The sequence below is a fragment of the Dreissena polymorpha genome, chromosome 1 (genome assembly GCF_020536995.1).
Source record: "Dreissena polymorpha isolate Duluth1 chromosome 1, UMN_Dpol_1.0, whole genome shotgun sequence".
Classification (NCBI taxonomy): domain Eukaryota; kingdom Metazoa; phylum Mollusca; class Bivalvia; order Myida; family Dreissenidae; genus Dreissena; species Dreissena polymorpha.
In genome coordinates this window covers 210766209-210790620 of record NC_068355.1, presented here as the reverse complement: position 1 = coordinate 210790620, position 24412 = coordinate 210766209, and the positions used below count along the sequence as shown (strand labels likewise).

Sequence of the window (24412 nt, the reverse complement as noted above, 5' to 3'; positions counted from 1 at the left end):
ATTATATATATGTTAATTTCTTTGCATGTTTATACCGAAATTATAGCCGACATCGGCAGTTAGGGAAATTTGTGACACACTTTAACAAATCAAACATGCATGATAGTCTTTTTTCATATGATATTCCCCTGGTTGCTTACCGGTGTATTGGTGCAGTTGATAACCCCGCCGGGACTACAGTAGGGTGCTAATACACACGTGTATCGTGTTCAATACCCGATCCATTGCTACAACGTGTAAGAACGGGAATTTCGGTAATTCTACCTTTTTAAGCTTGCGCACCTCTAATGGGCACATATCCAAATATAATTTAATTAATTATTTCCTAATCAGCATCATTTCACTAAACTACATGCAAATTTGTAGGTAGCTTTCCATGCTTAAAAAAAAATAAACCGATTTTTTCAAAACCACCCTCACGCTCGGCTTTTGTCCAGTTTATTTTCACCCCTGGGGTATATAAAAGTTCCATAATTCATTCAAATTTCCAAATATGGGCATGCAGTTGGTGTGTACAGATGCAGTAAAGGTGTTTAAAGTTTAAACAAGATGAAATAAGTATTCTTTTACAGACATTTATTTTTTACAAATTTTAATCTATGGAATAGCGCCATGAATGTAAGTGATTTCAGCCAAGTAAAAATTGGGTCGGGTAAAAACAAAGTGTCATAAAATTCAAAATAGTATCATTTAAGTTATATTTTAAATAAGTTTTTATAGAAACACTATATACAGCAAAAATACCAAAAATAGACAGATTTACCGTTTACTTTTTGAAATAAAATAAAAATGCAACATGCATCATTCGTATTTTCAGCAGTAAATTAATCAATTTAGCCATAACGTTGTTTTAATTTTAAATTGAAGGATGTGCATACAATTTCAACATATTAACAATAAACATAGCTTATGTGCTATATTAAATCAAATTACGTTAGAAAAGAAATAAAACGCGTCGCAAAAAGTATGCGATGTCGGCAGGAATCGAACCTGCGCGGGAAAAATCCCAAAAGATTTCAATTTCATCGCCTTACCCACTCGGCCACGACAACTTTACATCTGTGTAAACATTAAATTAGATATATATAAGTAAACAGGTAAAAAGGCTCGCTCGATCTTTGAAGAAATCGGAAATCTATTTTTCAGTAATTAATTGGATCAAAGTTCAATATTTATAGTGAAAATAATGTAATCTAAATGATAAGTTACAATATAATCAAAATTCCGAAGTTTGAAAAAAATCAAATGCTCTCCCTCGGAAATAAGCGGTCATTTGAAGGATCGGCAATGGCTTAGTATGAAGTGCAAAGGACAGTTTGAAAGTTTCCATTTTGCACGTTAATGATCTGATAATATGGTGACAAAGGCAGCAGTCCTATGCAGTATTGTGTTTGACCGGAGAGTAGCGTGATCTGTGTCGGTGTTGGGCGCTCTGAGGGCGCAATCCGCTACATAGGTACATAGAAACCTCTTGTGGCTATAGTCCATGGATCGGGTTCGGCAGACAGGGAACATGTAAATTTTTATATGTATGTTTTATATCTTAATTACCTAAACGTATATTTATCCTGGTTACTTATTTACTGAGGTATGAGTTAGTCGCAATGATTGTAGATACGTTTGTACTATATTTAGTAAGTATTTGGAGGACGAGTGGCACGGGGCCACGCGCTTTATTATCACTTATGCAAGAACGCGTTTTGTTTATATACGTATTTTTGATATTCCGATAGGCTTAAGGGAGGTAACTTATTCAGTAAAACGCGATATTTTTTGCAATGCCTTTTTATAACTCTTGTTTAATTAATTACATACGAATATACAGCTAAATTTAAGATGATTTTTACCAGAAAAAAAATTTCGGAGAAAGATATATTGAGATTTTGATATTCCATAGAATGCGAGTCTCCATATATATTTTTCTATTGCAGGGGAGGTAATTTAAATTTTTTAAAGTCTCCGAATTGGTCTTTGTTGTATCTATTTACGTTTATTTCAAGCTTATGGCGATTAAAAAATTAATTATTATTAGTATATGCTCACAGTGGATATTGGTACGGATATATCGTGTTCATATAACTGTTACTATACATCCATTTCATTCATCCATTCAGGTCGGGCTACACAAATCTCGTGAAGAGGCCAGTAGGACCTGTAAACAACTCTCATACACACACTCTTCACTCATCGTTGGCGCTCTCGCATGTCTGAGGCGATATATAAGATCGATGTCATATATAATACTGTATTCGCTGGTATTTTCGGTTGATATGTTTGATTGCTTAGGACGCAATGGAATATAGTGTATTTATATTTAATCGAAGTGAGCTCATTGTTGTTTCTGGCGGTATTCAATTTCTGGTAATAGTTTCGCGATTAAAGACGTCGGTTCTCGGTTAGGTGTGGAATGTTTCTTATTTGTTAATGTGCCAAGTGCTTAAAGGCGGTTTATCGCACTTTATTAGTCGGCGTTTCAGAGAAATGGGTAATAAATGCAAATCAGTAGGTGCTTAGAAGACTTAAGTACGGCAAGAACCACAACTCACTCTGCTAGGAACGATTACCACTGCCTGTCTGCAGCAGACGACAAATGATTCTGCTCTAGCAGTGAATGTATATACCAGCTTGTAAACGCCATTGGCCAGTCAAGTGTTTATCATTAAAATATGCACATATTGGCTGCTTTCATGGAAAACGAGGCTTAATGCACGTCAAATAAGATTAGCCTGTGCACAATGATAAGCATATGCAATGCGAACAAGCTAATCAAGGACGACAAGAGCGAAAAACTAAAGTGCCTTCAGCGCTTTGATTTATAATATACATTATGTCCTATGTTATATGGCGTATAGCTACTAATATATGTGTGTATAAAATATGTTAACCGTCTTATTTTTTAAATAAATGAAATCATACTGAAAACTCTACGAATTGAGGATTTACATGTTTTATGAGCTGTCAAAGATTATTACAAACAACAATTATTATCTTTTTTAATGCAGACACTTTAAAAGACTGTGGGTGCGGACCCAGGATCCTGCGATAAATCAAACGGAAAGGTACTATAGGTACTTAAGCTACGTTGAAGAAACTCGGACATTGTTGACGCCCTGTCTTCAATAAATACTGTTTTTGAGTGAGGTTAAACTTACAAATGTATTTGTTAGCCAATTGACGTGTACGTGGTATTTTGAAATTATTTTTAAAAATAACTGGGCTAAGGATTGGTTTCGGTAGAAAGTACTGCAAACAATTTCGCTAGATTTGAACACATTTTAAGCACTCCGCATTATGATATTTTGATTCAATTTTTCATATTTATACCAAGTGAGTTTTCATTTGACCGCCTTGCGGATACAGATCCATTAGCATGTGCTTGTGTATTATAATAACAATTAATGAGTTAATTTACTACTTACAGTATCGTTATTTTCATCAACATCATCGTTATCAACGTTAATCATGATCATCATCATCAACATAATCATCATCTCATCATTATCATCATCATCATCATCATCATCATCATCATCATCATCATCATCATCATCATCATCATCATCATCATCATCATCATCATCATCATCATCATCATCATCATCATCATCTATCATCATCATCATCATCATCATCATCATCATCGTCATCATCATCATCATCATCATCATCATCATCATCATCATCATCATCCTCGTCGTCGTCGTCGTCGTCGTCGTCGTCCGTCGTCCCTCGTCCTCGTCCTGCTCCTCCGCCTCCACCGCATCATCAGCAGCAGCATCGTCATCAGCAACAGCAGCAGCATTATCGTCACTTTCACCAACAACATCGTTATGGTCGTCATCGTCGTGATCATCATCATCAGTGTCATCATCATCATCATCATCATCGTCATTGTTATCGTCGTTGTTCTCCTCCTCGTCGTCGTCATCGTCATCATCGTCGTCATCGTCATTCTCATCATGAACAATTTCAACAACCGTAAAACCTATCGCTCAGCTCATTTTTGCAGTGAATTCGGATGTTATATCAAATCTTTTTGATTAATAGAGTTTGCTGCTTAATGTATTAATAACTAAATAATAATGTTGATAATATTGAAAATAAATGGTTTCAATTTTATTTATCCGTTTAAGATGCAGTATTTGACCAAGTCAATTTGTCGCTAAAAGTAGTCATTACACATTCAATCCAAAAAGCGTTACGAGTTGCTATTGAAACTATAATCGCATTCCGATAAAAATGGTGTCTGTATTAGGGCCTGTTTAATTTCTACGCTTAATTGGAATTCATAAAAATATTTTTAAGGGTACCGGTATATCTAGACACACTCTGTTATCCAAACAATCCTTGTGATCATAAACAAATAAACAATGAAATATAAATAAAATTAGATGATAAAAAATGGTATCTTCCTTTTTGCTGTTGCTAGTTATCAACAGAGTAGCAAAACTTTTAAATATAAATTATATTCAATTCATAGCACGCTTAAAGATTTGAAGTTTATCTAAATCTATAAGCACAAACATATTTATGTTTGTTAATACAAAGCTGTAGCAGTTTTCTGATTGCGCTTGAAAAGATGTGATTGTTGTTGTTGCATTAATAGTATCATTAGTTTGTATTTCCAGATTAGGTATTCCACCATACATTTTGTTTTTAATCAGATGTCTTATAATTGGCATTGCAATATTTCAATAACGAGTAATCAACACAATTGACTTTATGTATTTTTAATTGTTTATCCATATTATCATTAACACTTGAGGGAAAAATAAGCTGTGTCATTTTTATTTTTTATTTTACTTATGGTTCAGACAACTCTGCTTTTACTATATGCCGTAATAATTATAAGTTTCCGTTCACTTAAAGATATTGTTTTTTGTGTTGGAAATTTAAATACGAAACATATTTAGAGACAAGTGTGTTATGTTTGTTTGTCAATTATTTAATTGAAGTAGAAATAATACATCAGTGTACATAATTTTATTGTGTTGTTCCCTTCGTTCTTTACTTTAAAAATGCAACTTAACAGCTTTGCAATCAACTGAAATAATATATAAAAAGTAAAAACAATAAACGTTTGGCTTTCTTAATACGATATCATTTCAAACGCTGTTGGAAGGAACCATTGCTTATTAGAGGTTTACAAGGTAATTTACCCAAGTACGCAAATGTAATGGTCGATTGCCCTTAGGCATGATTCTGTTTTATTACTTTAATCCGGTTGTAAAAATGCATGACCGAAGGGTCATCAGATAAGCAAAAACAGGGTCAAAATCTGATAAAATAGCGCTGTTTAACTGACTGTACGAAAATCCGTATGTCCGAAAATTTAGAATCATGAAAACATAAATATTTTGGCTTAAAAAGGAAATGTAAGAAAATTTAGAATGTAAGAGAAAATACGGTGGTTTTATGGTGTTTAAATCGATTAGAAATAGCAAAACCTAAAGACATTATCTCAAGTGTGATTTTCAAAAGATTTTATATGAATGTACACACACGGTAAAACTAGTCTATTAAAATGAAATACCTTCATTGGTTCTCATGTTTTTAATATTTATTAAACATAGGTATTTGTGAACACTTGTTGTTATATAATATTGAAATGTACACGCATACTGAACATAAAATCATTAGCATAACGGCTAAGTTGGTTTTTACTAAGATTGCAATAGTGTTTATTTTATTATTATGAATCTTATGAGGATAATTTTGAAAGTATGACACAGAGTATCTGAAGAAGATATATACATAATCACATATGTTGTTGTTGTTGTGGTTATTGTTTCAATATTTTTATGAGTATCATACATTCAATGACGAATAGCTATTAATTTGTCATACAAACACCATAATTATTATTGGATTGCGGAGATTAAACAAATCGATTCCCTAGTAACTGATATAACTGATACATTTTTTGAGCGACAATTTGAAACTAAATCTAGTATTATTTAAATTTGATTATTTTAATTGCAGACTTTTTTTATTAACCCCAATTATTGTGTACGCAACGTTTCTTTTATTTAAATCGCTGAGTACGAAGCATCAAGCTATTTTTTAATTAATTGACAGTGATCTTTAATGTATGTCATAATATAAATTGAAATCAATCTTAATTAAAGCTTGAGCGGTTGGTTTGTAATAAGTTTTGTAAATGTTGCTGTAGGATATGTATGCACAATAAATACTAACGCTCTGGCATATTGTGATGGTGATATGATTATATATTGCACAATGAATATGTGATGATGTTCTTGTGATAATATTGAGGCTATAATTAGTTTTTGAATTAAGCTAGCTAATTTCAAATAAGATACAAACACATCCCAATCCTAAAATTATCAGTAAGTTATAGTATTGTTTGCCTCTAGGCGCATAATTAGTTGAAGGCCTAGTTTATCTGTTAATCCTCGCCCCATGTGGTGTCCCAGTGGGTACACTGATATTAATACACGATGTATTGGTCCACAATTAAATCTCTTATAAAAACATGTCTCTCAGGTGACTGAAAAATGGCTGTGTAGATACAACAAATACTACTACAACGGAGACTAAGATAACACATGTTACAATTAATTTGTCTTCCTTGCGTTCTTCTTATACGACAAACACTTCTAAAACAAAAAAGCAAAAAGCCGCTACTGCTACTGCTTCGGCTACTCTTACTGCTACTGCTACTGCTACTGCTGCCGCTGCCGCTGCCACTGCCACTGCCGCTGCCACTGCCGCTGCCTGCCGCTGCCGCTGCCGCTGCCGCTGCCGCTGCCACTGCCGCTGCCGCTGCCGCTGCCGCTGCCACTGCCACTGCCGCTGCCACTGCCGCTGCCAGTGCTGCTGCTGCTGCTACTGATAGTGCTACTGCCACTGCACTGCTACTGCCACTGCTACTGCCACTGCTACTGCCACTGCTACTGCCACTGCTACTGCCACTGCTACTGCCTGCTACTGCCACTGCCTACTGCCACTGCCTACTGCCACTGCCACTGCCACTGCCGCTGCTGCTGTTGCTTCTGATAGTGCTACTGCTACTGCTGCTGCTGCTGCTTCTGCTGCTGTTGCTGTTGCTACTGCTACTGCTACTGATACGGCTACTGATACGGCTACTGATACTGCTACTTCTACTGCTACTGCTAGTGCTACTGCTACTGCTACTGCTACTGATTCTGCTACTGCTACTGCTGCTGCTGCTACTGCTGCTGCTGCTACTGCTGCTGCTGCTGCTACTGCTACTATTGATAATAATTCTCCTTCTACTTCTATTTCTAATATTGATAGCGATGCTTCATAATTTATTTTTAAATGTATCATTTTGTTAAAACAGGAAAGAACTGTTTTATATATTTTCTTAAAGGGATCTTTTCACGCTTTGGTAAATTGACAAAATTGAAAAAAGTTGTTTCAGATTCGTAAGTTTTCGTTTTAGTTATGATATTTGTGAGGAAACAGTAATACTGAACATTAACCATGCTCTAATATAGCCATTATATGCATCTTTTGACGATTTTAAAACCTAAAAATTATAAAGCGTTGCAACGCGAAACGATTGAATAATTTGGAGAGTTCTGTTTTTGTCGTTAAATTTTGTGAAACTACGAAGATTGCTTATATAAGGTATAAAATACGTCGAGAATGTGTACTCGGCGGAATAGCTCAGTAGGCATAAGCGTTTATACTACAGGACTCTGCCAGGACTCCAGGGGTCACTGGTTCGAACCCTGCTCCGGGCAATGTACATTTCCTTTTTTTTATTTTTTTTTCTTGATTTTTTACTGGAGCTTTTATGATCCAATGTTTACATTTATCAATATAAAGCATTTAATGAATAAGTTAAAAAAAATGCCAAAATCTGTGAAAAGGCCCCTTTAAAGGTGTAAAGAATCTAAACTTTTCTGCGATTAAAGTTTTATTTAACTGGATTAGTATAGGCCACATAACAGACGCTATTGTACTGATTTGTACTAAACAACATTTTGTCATAATCAACAGTTTTAACATGCCGCAGTTTCCTTGGAAGTTGACCTTTGATTGGAGTTATGTATAAAACATTTACAAGGTATTTGTTGACAGTTTGTCCTGTCACAATTATATATTAGTTGAGCCAAACGTGTGATAAAGATCCCTTTTGGGGTGGCGATAAATACTATTTATATTGTTCAACAGTGGGAGACTGAGAAAACATATGTTACAATTAATTTGTCTACTTTGCCTGCTTCTTCTTTATATATTTTTCTTGCTAATCGTTTTAGTTTAGTTTTAGTTAAGTAGGTATATCAATTTACATTTTTTGATAGATATTTATTTGGATAGTAATAGTATGTTTTATTTGACTTGACATCATTGAACCGGTTTATTCATTGATAAGATCGGGATCTCCACAGGTGTTTAATCTCGATTGTTAGGTGGGGAGAAGGGTCCGAATGATAATGTTGTCGTCGGCTTACGAATCACATTTCACAAGTTTTAGACAAATATGCATACGTTATAAACCTAATTTAAGTATTACATAGATAATAACTTATCTTTATTTTGATGAACTACGTTTAAGGTATAAAACTATAATTATCTATGTGTTGTGTGCCGCATACATACCATCTTGCTTTTTTTAAATTTGATCACAACGGTCAGAAGTCATAAACATTCATTATGCATGGTTGCTAAAGCACAGTGTATACTAACTAACCTATGTTTATTGTTGTTTGCTAGGGTTATTATTATTATGTTTTATTTTTTTTTATTTTGGGGGGGGGGGGTGGGAGGGCTTTTATAGAAGATTTCAACTAGTCCTTCAATTAACGAAAAAAAAAAAAATAGACAGCTTCATTCATGCTGTTCTATTATGGTGCTTTAACGCATATAATTATGTATGGTTGATGAAGCACATTGTATGCTACCGATGTTTATTGTTGTTTGATGATGATGTTAAGTTGGTGTTGCTGTTGTTGTTAATGATGATGATGAGGAGGAGGAGGAGGAAGAAGAAGAGGAAGAAGATGATGATGATGATGATGATGGTGGTGGTGGTAGTAATGACGACGACGACGATGATGATGATTTTGATTATGATAATGAGATTTGAATTAAATTAATGCGCAAAGATTTTTCTTTTTAGCGGCCAAATGCAGATATCTGCGCTTGGCCGCTGTAAGGGTTATGTAATATTTGCAATCTACATAGGAGTCAATAGCAGATACCAAGCACCATATGCTTATGAGAAACAAAAGCAAAATATTGGCAATCGCTGAAATCTCGAATATGACTTAATCATTTTATTAAATGAAAACCGGTAACTATTTTAAACGGTTATTATATTGCAACAACTTAGCGGTGTTTATCCAAAAGACCATTGTTATAATTACAGGGACGTCAATAGGCCAAACTATTCAGGAAATATGATTTGAGTCGTCAAGGATAGATTTTGAGATCAATGTACGTCCGATGAGATTTAAAGGGAGTTGGAGGCGTAGGGACAGATTCGTTCGAGTACGCGATCATTTGAGAACAAATTATGTTGAAGCTTTATCGGAATTCCGGAAATTTGCGATCGGTACCGATTTTTCCTGGTTCTTTTTTATTGATTCTGATAAGTTAGCGGCCGGCACGGACATGAATATTAACTGACGAAAACCTCTTCGCTACTTTCCGAAAATCTTCGACATGTTGCAAATATCCGTAATATTCCGCATTGTACTCACCAGAAATTGCAACTAGAAAGACTACAATAAATCAGTTAGCTACGGCTCGGGCGGGGATTTACCTATTATCCCTGTAAGGGACCTAATGCCCCAGACTACCGGCTATTTTTTCCGGAATTCGAACTTGATACACTTGATATCCCTGAATTAAATATTTATATCCGCAATTTTGATCTCTAGAGTGCTGACTGTTAGTATTGTATTTGACTGGAATGACTGTCGATTATGTGTTTTTAAGATTAAAACAAGCTTACGAAGAACTTTGTGTTTGCTTTTTTGTACGCTTTCTTTTTAAAAATGTATTGTCCGCCACGGACGCAACAATTGACCAAATGTACCAGATTGTGGTCTCTTTAAAGTGCTATGATTTTACTGCCGTGATATCTTTAACAAACTACACATTATTGATCGTGGACGTTTTATACTCTTATTGAATTTGTTTCCCCAAAATATGCTCTTCTATTAGTAGATGTTTAGGTGACGATGTTCTAATTATAGATCTTACACGGCCAAGAAACACTAGATAGGTCTTTGCAAAGAGAGCTGTTGGATATCGTGAATGCGTTCAATGTGGCCTGTTTATTTCAGAAAGCTATGTGCAATGTTTTATGGGGATTTCTATCAAATTGCCAATTGCAAAATTTGATTTAATTCATTCGGACCTACAAGCGGGAAACTTCTTCATTAAAATTCAATGGGCTTTTAAGAAGTTCGTTGAAAGGCCAAATTTGACGTTAAACAGCAACGCCGAAAAAATTGCTACTCAGTCTTATTTATCACTTTTTTTGTAAGATTTACCAGTAGACGTTCTTCAGTGAAATTAAGCAAACACACAGTGCCGACAAATATGGAAGGGTATTTAGGTAAAAATTACATCCTTCTTTGTGACTGTGTCATGATTCTTGATGGTACTTTCAATTAGTATGTAGACACCTTTTCATGCTTGATGACACTTACATCTTGCCTGATGTCCAATGTCTATTTACATTCTGCTTAATGGTATCATGCATGTGTACAGATGCAACATTCTTGTTCGTTAATTGCATGCTGCATATGTGTATGTTGGTTTGTGCAGAGAGACTTGTGCAATAGGCGCAGTGCATAATGAAATCAAATATTAATGCGTTTAATAAATTAACGCGATGGTAAGATGTGAGTTTCACCCAAGCACAAAGCAACATACTATCATGCATGATACAATGATGTCAATTGACAGTCATTCCGAAATGCTACGGAGGACTACGGAAATTTACGGCGTATAACGGAAATTTTATGTTATAGGAGAAGTTGCGCACCTTTGTAAGATATTTGCTACTGAACCGAAATTAACCGCGTGTTTGTAGACTTAACTTTTTTTTGGTTAATGACTAACCATAATTTTTGTACAGTAATTTACCTTCAATAACCAAAGAAAGTCTATGGATATATTTCAATATATGCTACTAATGCATGTATGCAGAGCTCCAGATAAGACGCTTAAAGTCGTAAAATGTTTACATTATATGCATTGATATTGAGTTTTACGCATGATCACACATTTTGAATTCTTATTTTATTTTTCCAATGTGTAACCGTACGCACAGAATTTAAGTCTACTTTTTTACTAAATTTAATTCAATTTTTTACGACTTTAAGCGTCTTATCTGGAGCTCTTCTTAGACTATAAACCTAAATGCGGATGTGCCAAAAATTATATTTACCTGAAAAAAAAAGAATTAATAATAGACTTTAAGGCTGGATTATTATAGAGTGTAAACCAAGATTTTGCTGAAAAAGTTATCTGGAACTTTGCATGTATGTTGAGAGGAAATCGATTACATAATTTCAAATTTACTAGAGTACTTTTATATTGCACCACATAAAATGCTTTAAAACTATAATATTGAAGTGCACATATAAACTTTATTATAGATGGGTAGGTATTTCGTGTCAATCTCTTTCACATATGAAAGAGCTGTTGGTCATGCTGCTTTAAGTACATATAGATGCATGACACAATTTAGATTAAGCAAAATAAAACACTAGGTATTTGCCCAGAGTCAAATATATACGAGCAGTAAGAGCGTAATCGTGCACAGCGAGACTTACTCATGTAGAATTGAAACTCTTATTGCTTTCTTTCGAAATAATTTCATGTGTCCGATCTAATATGCAATATGCCCGGTGTTTTTTTTGCGGATTAATGTTCCGTTTTAGATCCATAATTAACGAATGCCTCAATATTTTCAAAAATTAACACCGGAATAATGTTCACCGACATTTTTTCATACAGATTGGATATAAATATTATAGAGCTTAACAAAAAATACATTAAGCCCTGTTCTCCCGGCACACGTGCTGGACACACAGGTGGTTAGCGTGTGGCTATGATCATAATTAGTGAAAACATCTTTTTGAATGATAAATAATCATATTAAAACGAAAAATCAAATTTTCTATATATAAAAAATCACTACCGTTTTATATATAACAAGGTATCCAACTCGAAATCATCCGAAAACGGGGTGCATCGTTTTGAGCAGCCATTACTAAATTAATTTTGCAGCGATTTTCATGACCCGGTCTTATTCAACGCAGAAATGAATTTCCTTTTAGGAAATGTATATATATTGTTATATTTCTACACATGCTGGGTCAAATTTTAAGAAATAAAGCTATACATAATTCGCTTGACCCAGTTGTTATCGATCAGACCGTATTTATGAATGAAATCTCCAGTTGTAAAGACACAACTCCGCATTGGAGCAATGAAATCACTCTTGTGTTTAAAATGTCAGTTGGTTGAAATGTATGTAAACAAAGGTTTGAAAATGCGCTGGACAGTTAGTTTTGATGCATAATTCTACGGCAAGCACGGTAAGAATGTTTTTTTCATACGTTTTATTGAATTATGGTATCGAGGTTCGTGAACTTTGCAGGGAAAATGCCCATTTCCCCGTGAAGATTTCAGTCATGAATACTGTCTGATCGATCACAGCTGGGTCACGCGAGTTGTGTGTCGTGTTATTTTTTAAAAGTTGACCCAGTATTTGTAAAAATATTGCAAGACATATACATTTCCAGAAAGGAAATTTATTTCTGAGTTGAATAAGACCAAGATCGTGAAAATCGCTGCAAAATTGATGAAGTAATGGCTGTTTAAAACGATGCATCCCGTTTTCGGATGATTTCGAGTTGGATACCTTGTTGAATATATATTTAACTTATTTTTTTTTAAGAAAAGTTGATTTTTCGTTATAATATGATTACTTATCATTCCAAAATATGTTTTCACTAACTAGTATTATAGCCACACGCTAACCACCTGTAGCTGGACACTTTTAAAAAACACTATACAAATTCAAGTACTTATGCACTTAATTGATTGTAAACAATGACGGTTGAAATCCGTGCGTGGGAATTTTTCTGGTAACCAAGAGCGACGTCAACGTTCATGACAAACCTGTTTATATGACATTTATTTATTGATTTTTTCCAACTTGATTGAAAATTATGTTTTATGATATTTTAATACATGTAGATGAAGTAGTTGTTTTCTCAACGAGGAGTACAATAGTTGTACAGTACTAGACACGAGTACTTGTAACTTTCAGGTTTCTCTGTATACCACAGACATTATATAGTCATAAAATGATAAATATGTGTTTATAGAAATTGTAATTATAGCATGGTTAACAGACTAGAGAAATCTGAAAGTTTCACGCACAGGTCTGTGGCAATGGGGGTTTGGGCTACTTTATAAATATGAGGTCGATATGCAATGCACATCGGTAGATTACGTCTACTGTAATTATTTGGACTAGGGAAGGGCCACAATTCCAACACATCAGCCCCGTTATGTTCTGAATAAAATACATGTATAATTTCTCGAGTGCCAATTGCATCTTACAAATATCAAAAACATTCACGGCAGTCAATTCATTGTGTAAACTTACTGGTCTTCATGACAATAATGAACGTATTTAGTTTAATGGAGATTATATAACGAAGGGAACTAATTCAGCTTATTCAGTTTACTAGTCAAAATGATTCGGATGTTTTCGCTTTTTTTTCCGAAAAGTAATTTATTCAACATACGGAAAATAAACGCGCGCCACCTGATGTCATAATTTAGTAACTTGCATTCTGCTTACTGCCTGTTGCTAACTGCCGTTGTTAATGACGCTTAGTGGCAAAACCGATTATGACTGGTTTCAGGAATAATGAACACACAAACATTGGATAGTCACCAAGCATGTTGAAACAATCATCAAGTATAACCGATAGAGAACAAGCATGTTGGAACTGTCATGAAGCATGTTAGAATAAACATCACGCATAATGTAAATATTATTCATGAATGATGTAATGTTGCAGCAATCATCAAGTATAAACGAATAGACAACAAGCATGTTGGAATTGTCATCAAGCAAATTAGAATAAGCATCAGTCATAATGTAAATATTCACCACGAATGATGTAACTTTTACCTATATATCCTTCCATAGACATGTGTTGTTACTAAAATAGACATAGAGATTTGAGCATTGGGAGTGACCTAATCATACTGTGCTTTAGCAGTATTACGGAATACCGTTAGTGCCATCGTGGTTACACATTAAAATCCAGAGGGCGAGAACGCGAGAACGCGATAGTACGATGGCGACAATGTGACAATACGATGATGACAGGGTGACAATACGATGGCGACAATGCGAGAACGCGATAATACGATGACGACAATCAGACAGTGCGATGACGACAGTGCGACAATACGATGGCGACAGTGAGATAGTACGATGGCGACAATACTACAGTTCGATAGTGCGATAATACGATGACGACAGTGCGAAAATACGATGACGACAGTGCGACAATACGATGGCGATAGCCGACAGTGCGATAGTACGATGGTGCCAATGCGATAACGCGATAGTATGATGGCGACAATTCGAAAATGCGATGGCGACAGTGCGACAATACGATGGCGACAATGCGATAGAACGATGGCGACATTGCGATGATACCACGGCGACAGTACGATATGACTATCGCATTGTCGCCCCCGTACTATCGCACTGCCGCCATTGTATTGTCGCACTGTCGCATTGTCGTCATCGTACTAGCGCGTTTTCGCAATCGTACGAACGCATTGTCGCCATCGTATTGTCGCACTGTCGTCATCGTACTTTCGCGTTCTCGCATTCTCGCCCTCTGGATTTTAATGAGTAACCACGGTGGCCCTAACGGTATTTTGTACAGTAAAGTGCGTAAAATCTGGTTTGGAATAACAATTTTTATGCCGAAAACAGATGTTGAAAACCCGACTTTGTTTTATAAGTAGTAGTCTAAATATACAATGAGTTTTCCGAGCATTAAATAAACATATTAAAATAAAATTCATGTTCGTATCAGTTGAAGTTCTTGTTAATAGTAGAAGCAAAGAACACAATAAAACGCTGATTGGGCTTACTAATTTGAGGCAAGAAAAAACACATCGCGCTATTATATATAACATATAACGCGCATCCGCAAAGTTCGTGCGCCCGTCTCGGGGCCGTCGTTTCCGGTGAAAGTTTCGCACAGGAGCTACCGAGTTTGGATATGAGACCACGAATCATGGCTTGACTTTATATATCAGTCAGCGTAGTACCTGACCAGACTGCGCGGTTGGACAAGCTAGGATGGACCAACTTCGGCCGCATATGACATAAGACCCATTTTAACATGACGCGGGTCATCTGACCTTTATAATGTGTATATAGCTTTGAATGGAATTTGCACATAGTTTTTGGCATGGACTTATTGTTATGTTAATGTGTTGCACGCTTTCAAAAGCAGAGGGCATATATAAGATCAATTATACTACGGAGTTCATTTTCTGTTGCAAAATGAAATGCAATAAAGATTGTTACTCCGCGGTGTGTACAGTATGACAGCGTTGTCTGTCTGCGATGCATTCATACTGGTTCTAAGCTGGCATACTCACCAATTGGACTCAACCATCTGCTCGAACAAGAAATGATAAGTTCTACTAGCATAAACCTTTAATTGTAACTCATTTTAAAAATATTCATGTTTTTTATATTATTTAATGTATTATTCAAAATTATAATTATTATTTCCTTTATTGTTGTTTTTCGCATTAAGAAACTTATTCGGCTTACGAAACTGAAAAATCCCATTGGAAAAAAATCCCATGGGAGAAAAAATCCCATGGGAGAAAAAATCCCATGGGATTTAAAAATCCCATGGGATTTTTTGTTTTTTTTTAAACACGACTAAACGCATTAAAATATCGTAGTTGTTCATCATTTCATAAAATATGATGTTTCTGAAAGTTTCATGAATAAATCTCTCAAAATAAGAAAAAAATCCCATGGGATTTTTTTCTCCCATTTTAAAATGGGATTTTTTTATTACTAAATATTTTTATATATAATTGGCATAAAACCAATATACAGTCCTTAAATAACGTTAAAATACTTGCAAACGCAAATAAAACACGTTTTTTAAAATGTTCAAAATCCCATGGGATTTTTCTCCCATTTGCAAATTATGGGAGAAAAAAAATCCCATGGGAGAAAAAATCCCATGGGAAAATCGAAAATCCCATGGGAAAATGCAAAAATCCCATGGGAACCCCAACTTTGCTTAAAAATTTCATAGTGAAGAAAACGCGTTTTTTGAGTGAAAATAACCAATTATTAATCAACGATAAGACTTTTATCGCATACTATGTCTCAAAGTAGCAAATCTTTAAGAAAAAGGGTACTTAAGTTTGCGAAATTTCGGTTTCGCAAAGTTTTTCCGGTGGCCGTTTTAAGTGGTCTTCTAATTGCGCAATCGTTCAGGCACCAGTAACGCATCAACTGTTCGAGTCTGGAAAAAAGCTATCGGAAATAGGAAATGAGTTCGTTGCTTTATTGACATGATATACATCGATATGTCAATAACTAAAAATAAACAAATAAAAAATGATTTATCAGCAGACAAAACTGCGTATAACACATGGGCTAGGAGATATGTTGGCATGAATGTTAGCGCGTCAGAATAGATAACAACACGGTTAAATGGTTCTAAAACATCAACATTCATAAAGTAGCTTTAATAGGATAAATAAACATGCCGTTTTAATGTTAATACACTTTAACAGTTGACATTTCTACATGTAATGCCATTTGCGAATAAGTGTTTTTCTCAAAGTAAATGCACACCTAATTATGTGTTCTGCCAATGGAAAAGAAGAACTATTGATTCCAAACAGCCGGAGTTATATGACCACATAATACATCCAGAAAAATGAAACCCCGACATATTCACATGTTCGGCAACATGGTATAAATAGCAAAATCTGAACTATACCAGCTCATTAATCATGTAAGAAGTGCAGCTTAAAGTTCACCTGCAGGGGAGAAACCTCAATAAATCATTTGTTTCTTTATTTTTCGCAAGGAACGAATTGCAACACAATATGATACAAAACAAATGTACAAGGCATGACTCGCACAAATACGCAAAATAGATGACATTATTGTGCTTGTCTTGAATGAATAATCTATAATATGTCTCCTAATTCTTTCAATTGTATTCAAAGCTTGAATGCAACCCGTTTGGATGTAATGATGATCAATAAGAACAATAAATCAATCTTCGAAACTTCAAAAAAACTTTATAATCACACTCATAATTTCTGACCCTGAAGTTAACACTAGTCGAATGCAACGTAATCGATACTGAAAATATGCATGTAAGGGACCTAACTTATTGGGATAAATGTAAAACAGTATTTTAAAAATACTTCTTAAAAAACTTAGAGTGTAGAAAAAATACACACTGGCAACAGTAGAACACGTGTAGATAAGTTTAAAACTTACAATTGTAATGACATAAACATAAAATAACAAAGTAATATAACAGCTGTTTAAAAGTTATCATCGTTAGCTTTGCGTAGTGGTGGTACCATAGCCATAGTAAATCCGAGGCGCGGTTATTGCTAGTTGAAAACTATACCCAATACCCCGCGCCGTCGCTCTGTAATATGGGCGGCGAGCGCAATTTGTGTACGTCCTCACGGGGACTTCCATAAAATCATTACTAACATTAACAACGTTCTATATGAAGATTAACACTGAAGTTGTGTTCATTCATTGAGCTACATTTTTAATTTAACCACAATTAACATATCACTGGCTTCTCAGCACCATGTTATCCTCATAAATATGGCTAACTTTTGCGACGTTTAGTCTACGAAGCGCTTGCAAAAAGGTAAACACCAACAAACATGCATCAATTCAAGGTATTAATATAACAAGAAAAGAACTATGTTTGAAGCTCAGATGAAATTGCAAGGGCTGAGCTTTTGGCTTCGACCTTTTTATGTGGTCAGTCGTCCTCTAATTTTGAAAAATACATAATCAAATTTAATAAATAATACGTCAATTTTTGTTTTTAAATTTTGGATTGTGGTACACACGTTATTCTGCTTGTAATGGCATAGGTTAGCTTCAAAATTATATTTAAAACCATATATTGTCGTATTTCCTTCAAAATGCAATATTTGTTTAGAACAAGTCTTTGAATTGTATTAAATTAATATACGTGGAAATCTGGGTCCGATAATAAATATTCTTGCATTCTACGCGTACTGCGATTTCTTGGCAAAATCGTTAACATCAGTATATTTGAGGACATGGGGATCAGTCACTTGCCTTTATTAAACTAGCCAATGCTGGAAAGATGTTTTCTCCGGTTGGGAGGCATCATTAGTTATTGACATCGGAACATGCACGAATCGTGTTAAAGCGATTATGTATGAAATACAACATTGACTTGTTTTTTTATATAAAATAGTTCAAATTAGTATGTGAACATCAATATGTATGCATCTTTCACAGATAAGTTAAAAAACACATATATAAGAGTAGGATAATAAAAGATTCTACACAATAATAACTTCAAAAATAAGGAAAATAACAGTTAATCCGATTGTGACAATCAATTCATACACATAAATGAATTCCTCTGATCTGAGAGAATCTGCAGAAACAATGTGCCATTACAAAGTTTACTAGTAGACATTAAAAATATACCATACAGTTGCTTGTTCGAGTCTAATAAAATGAGCGATAAAGCGAAATAATGACAATTCTGCTAGTAATCGCTTGTAAACCATGCACACATTATAACTGCTATGAAGCAATGTTGTTGTTATTAAGTCTTATCAAATGATATCAATATTAAATAAATACAAGCCCGACTTATGCTTTTTATATTATCATTTGAATGAGAATGTTCACTCCGCGTATACGTTTGGAAGTTTCTTACAATCAAACAAATGAGTAAACAATTTAACGTATGTTGTAGTTTTGTTTGTCACACATGACATGAATAATGATTGTTCAACGTGGTTTTGGTCAGCAGCTTTTAAAGTATAAAGCCTAAAATTATTATTTTTTACATGTGATAGACGACATTAAAGAGACTTCTTTCTAAGTCAATTAATCCCGACTGGTTCTGTAAAACATTGAAAGTTTAAACCGAACAAAATAGTGTTGTACTTTTAAATTAATACAATTTAAATACATGAACTAAACTTATCGAAGAGTATTAATACACAATAGACCCCTATACCCATTTAGATTCTGACTTTATGGAATACACTTATTAAGCGTCCAGAACATCTCATGTACCAATAGCATTAAAATCAGGAATAGAAACACGACAAAGTGGATGTAACAATACAATACTGTCTATAATGAATTCGATTTTCACTGGTAGGTAATATTGTTTTAAGAAACAAACACGTATTACACTTCGAATAGTTTAATCGTCATTCAAATATTTGCATTTTTTTCCAACATTTTATCTTTTTTTTACTAAAAAAGACATGTTTTAAAAATAAATTGATTTCGGATAGCTACGTGTCAGTCTTGGAGCTTAAATATACCGCTCGTAGCGATACGCCTCTTTAATGGTCGCCATTAATACAACATTACATCAGACATTAGTGAACAAGTACTGTTAATAACATCTATAAAGCAACATGCGACACAAGTTTGACCCTCATTACGTCATTATGATTATTCATTTTTCTCGAATGCCTTAATTAAACAGATCATTTCTTAATAACGGAAAAACGACATTGCGTTTATCTCAGCGTTTCTTTATTGATATTATGTTGTTGTTGTTTTGTTATGAATCTTTGTATGATTAAAAATGCCTTGCAGTTGTTCATTTTTTATAATCCATTAATAAGAAAAGACTATCTTAAAGTATAAACCAACGACTATCTTGAAAGGTGTCTTTTACATACAAAAACCAAAATTGGCGCCTAGCCCGGCTTTATTTCGTTCTATTTGCAGAGTTGTGACGCCACTGAGTTCACCTGTTATTCTAGATCTTGATTACATAAGACATATTTTGCAAAATGTGCATACTTTCTACATATTTTTCGAGGCGGACTTATCGAATATAATTTTATATCGTAGAATTAAAAAAAAACAGTTGACAGTTTCTTATTTTTTTTATTTTATACTTGCGTACAGTTCTATAAATCAATACGATTCTAATTTATAGTAATGGTCAGTTTGGGAACAACGCCAAACGGTGTATTTAAAATCGCTATCGTGAACAGCGCTTTATCAGCCAGATTGTTAGAATGTTAAATTTGAATAGTAAGATACCGATTAAGAAATGTGATGCTCCCTCTAAGTTCAAGCAATAAAGTAACATTCAGTTAATAAGACATGAAAGATAATCAACATTTGTCGCGATTTTGAAATATGTGTTTTGTCAGTGACTGAACCTTTCTTGAAACTAAGTTGTAATCCATACGTTTCCGCTTACATTTATTACAAAGTGTTCGATCAAAAGAAAGAAGCTTATTTAAACATTGAATCAATCATCTTAGGTTTTGTGCTTTGATATCAAATTTAAAATACTTAAATAGCAATTGACCGCTCATATACAAAGTCACATTTGAATTGTGTCGATTTTATAATTGTGAAGGCATATTTTCAAAAAAGAACAAAATTACACAAACAGGAAAAATTGTTTGAAAATTGATTCCTGACAATTACAATAAACCTATACTATCGTCGTGGTTCTGTTTTTTTTAATGAGAAATCAATGTTCAATGCGGTCTATAACTCAAAAAGTTCATTATGAACACTAAGAAGTACACGGCGCATTCAAACATGCATGCATTTATTGTTCTGTTTTAATATCAGTAAATTTAAGAACAACGCCAAACGGTGTATTTAAAATCGCTTAATATTGTCGATATGAAAATTATGACGGCATATTTTTAAAAACAAAATTAACCAAACAAGAACAACTTGAAAATTGATCACTGACAATTACAATAAACCTATACTTCGGTATATATACTATCTTCATAAGAAATCAATATTCGATGCGGTCTTTAACTCAAAAATTTCATTATGAACACTGAGAAGTGCATGGCGCATATAAACACAAATGACTTTATTTGTTCTGTAAAAATATTAGTAAATTTAAACACAAAAATTTCGATTTATGTCCATTCGGTTAGTTATAACTAGTGCGCTGTGTACTGTTGTTGAGTGTCTGCGTATCAAGATTATTCACTAGGCTACCTTTTCCAATACCTGCAGAGAAAGACAGAGTTCGGGTGCATGCATAGCTACGTTCCATCAGAACATTACAAAACTGGTTTTATCGGACATACGTTTTGTTTTTATTCGACGACTTATTTACATTTTAGATGGATGATATTTTCGCTGAAGATCAAATATTTTAGTGGACTTTAATCATGAGAGTTGTTTAAAAATGTGTGGACCAAATTAATGAATTTATGGATATAGACATTGGCTACTTTTTCCCGAATGTCATTTTGTTTAAGATTAGACATCCAAAATAAAAATGTGGAATAACTCCAATTGTTCTGGGAAATATGAGGAAATAGACGGTGCTAGGGTGAGTAAATATGTGTGAATTTGAGCCGCTGCTTTGTATGAATACATGTAGTAGAATTATGGCACGTGTGTGCAGTGTTTTTACTGAAGTATTTTACGTATGCATAACTAGTTTATCTGTTTGGATGAATGTGGGAACACCTTTGACAGCTAAAGATATAAATATATCAAATGATATTTTTGTTAGACCAAACTTGATAGTTTCTTTTGAAAAACAAAACGATTATACAATCTAAACATATATTAATGTATTAAGTGTTTGTGTAGACAGATATATTACACCGGTAAAGTATGTCATTTTAATCAATAAAAAATAATAAATATTATAATTTTAAAGGATTGCAAAATTGAAAAATGTAAATTGCATCGGAATTATAGAATCGTGAATTGTGAAACTGAAATGTAACAAATGTCACGTTTTGAAAGAAATAATGAAATTTAAGGAATATTATTTTATATCGTACGTGTGTATTTAGATGCTCTAAATTTAGTATAGGCATCATTGGTATTGAAATTCGACTGTTCATATTAGGTGAATAAATACTATTAATACATTTAAACGAGTAAAAACACTTCAAACACGTCACATCATTTTACTTTAAAAACTGTTTAAAAAAAATCGTCGTTGTAAGATTCAATACATTTTTGTTCAAAACTGTTTCAGCCAATATTTCCCGTTCTCTATCGAAATAATTCTAGGTAAATGCTATTTTATAAAGCTACGCCCCCCCCCCCCCCCACCAACACACACACAGAAGTCTGATAAGTCTGATAGCATTGGATAAGACACCAATTAAAGGAAGCTAATTGACACTAGAGTTGTAGCTTGAGATGAGCGCGAGAGATTTTTTACCTACGGACGAGATTAGTTTAAATGTAAATATCCTATCCTGAATATTTTCTACGAAACAAAATCAAGATTTAAGATTTATAGATATGATATCAAGTTTTATTTGTTTACATACATTCTCGAATAGACTAAACTGCAGGCGAAAAGGCATGTTACTCAGTCGACAAAGTTATGTTATGTTATTATCAAACCAGTGAATATAGAATTATCTCTACTCGATGTTGGTTTATGTGCAATGATCATTTATGAAATTAAAAGAAATGGAAGTTGGATTGGAACATCCCTTAAATAGATATATGATTTAAGAAACAGTAAAATGGCTGCATGTGAGTTTTAATAAAAGAACGTTGTTATTTTGAGCACTAACCATAAAAGAAAAATTAATAAAAGTGTGCACTTTTCACAATCATTTCTTTTATAGTGGCTTATCATTTACAAGTTCAATAAAGTAAAATGTAAAACTTCAGAAATCAAATAAGAGTATAAAATATTATTATTATTCTCTACTTTAGAACAAAATAACAACTTTATTAATACACAAATAAAACGTAAATGGCCGCGGCAAAGCTTTAAGGGTTAGACCCGGTTATGTGGCTTACCGAACGTCACATTTTCAAATGTGTATGTTTACGCAATTCGAAATATTTATGTCAAATCCCATCTGGTCTAAAATTCCAAGAAGATGAGTTTCGATTTAAAGTAATTAAAGTAAGTATAAGGAAGAAAAATGTAATGCCTAATAGAAGGAGGAAAAATGTAATGCCTAATAGAAGTGTGCTTATTTCATAACAAAATGTAATGTAAACGTGCAAAAATGACATAATATCCACACATAACTGTTGTGGATGGATTTTTCATATTATTTAAAAACGTATTTACAACACAAAATGTCAAGTGTAAATACGTTTTCGACATAAAACAATTAGCAGTAGTAGCATTGACTGTCATGAACATAATGTTTATTTATTCATATATCGAAATAAGTATTTTATTTAGTCAACATAACTCATATGTAAACAGATATATAAAAACCAAACTAAAAGAGCCAAAGTCGATTAAAACGTACAAATGCCATTTGGTTGTTCGTCTCGGCCTCCTTTGAATAGCGTTTAATAACCTCTCTAGAATATTGATTTTATTTCAGATGAGTTGGCGTTTGTTGTGTATATATTAATAATTACCCTATAGATGGTGACTAATTTTATGCATTTAACATCTTGCACGACATCTAACGAACTTGGTTAAAATTGTCTCGTAATACGAAAAAATGTGGGACTTGGTATACTAGTACACACATTAACATATCAGTCAGTATAAAAAAGGAAAACACATATTGAGTAATGTTCTTATCGAAATTAAATCCTATACTCAAAGATCGCTGTCACATCACGGATCCGTGAACAACAGGTCGTTAGTTGCACAATACATTTACTATGCCACGGCGCCACTGTTGATGTGCATCTTACCCAATTGTTTTAAAATGGAAACAAAATTAAAATGGGTTCCCTTGTATTTCTTATTTATTTGAATTGTTATGCTAACTGTCTTATAAGGCTTTATGTAATATGAGTAATTCTAGACGAATGTGAGGTTTGTAGATTTAATTTATTTCGTGTGTTTTGCTGGGTGTGTGTAGTGTCAAATGTGCTGTGTGTGTTGTAGGGTCATTCTTTTTTTGCAATTGGTTCCATTTCATAAAACGGACCACATGCTGAAACTGTATTAACCTCCTGCTGTTGCAGCTAAATTTTCATGTTGTTTATATTTTACTTCGTGTTGCTCAATGTTCAACTCGAATTTGTATTATAGGCATCACATTGTGAAACATTTGTAAAGATATGTTCATGACCAAAATATTGAGCTCGTACTTTTCATAATTGACAAACAGAAACAAAATGATCGAACTGGGATTCATATTTTCATTTTAT

The 24412-nt window shown here is 33.9% G+C and overlaps 1 non-coding gene across 1 annotated transcript; it reads left to right on the top strand.

Annotated features, from left to right (window-relative positions):
- The first annotated feature begins 17619 nt into the window (after nucleotides 1–17619).
- Nucleotides 17620–17757, top strand: LOC127865342 (U4 spliceosomal RNA). Its single transcript, XR_008042598.1, has one exon. It is a non-coding gene; the product is annotated as a U4 spliceosomal RNA (small nuclear RNA).
- The last annotated feature ends 6655 nt before the right edge of the window (nucleotides 17758–24412 follow it).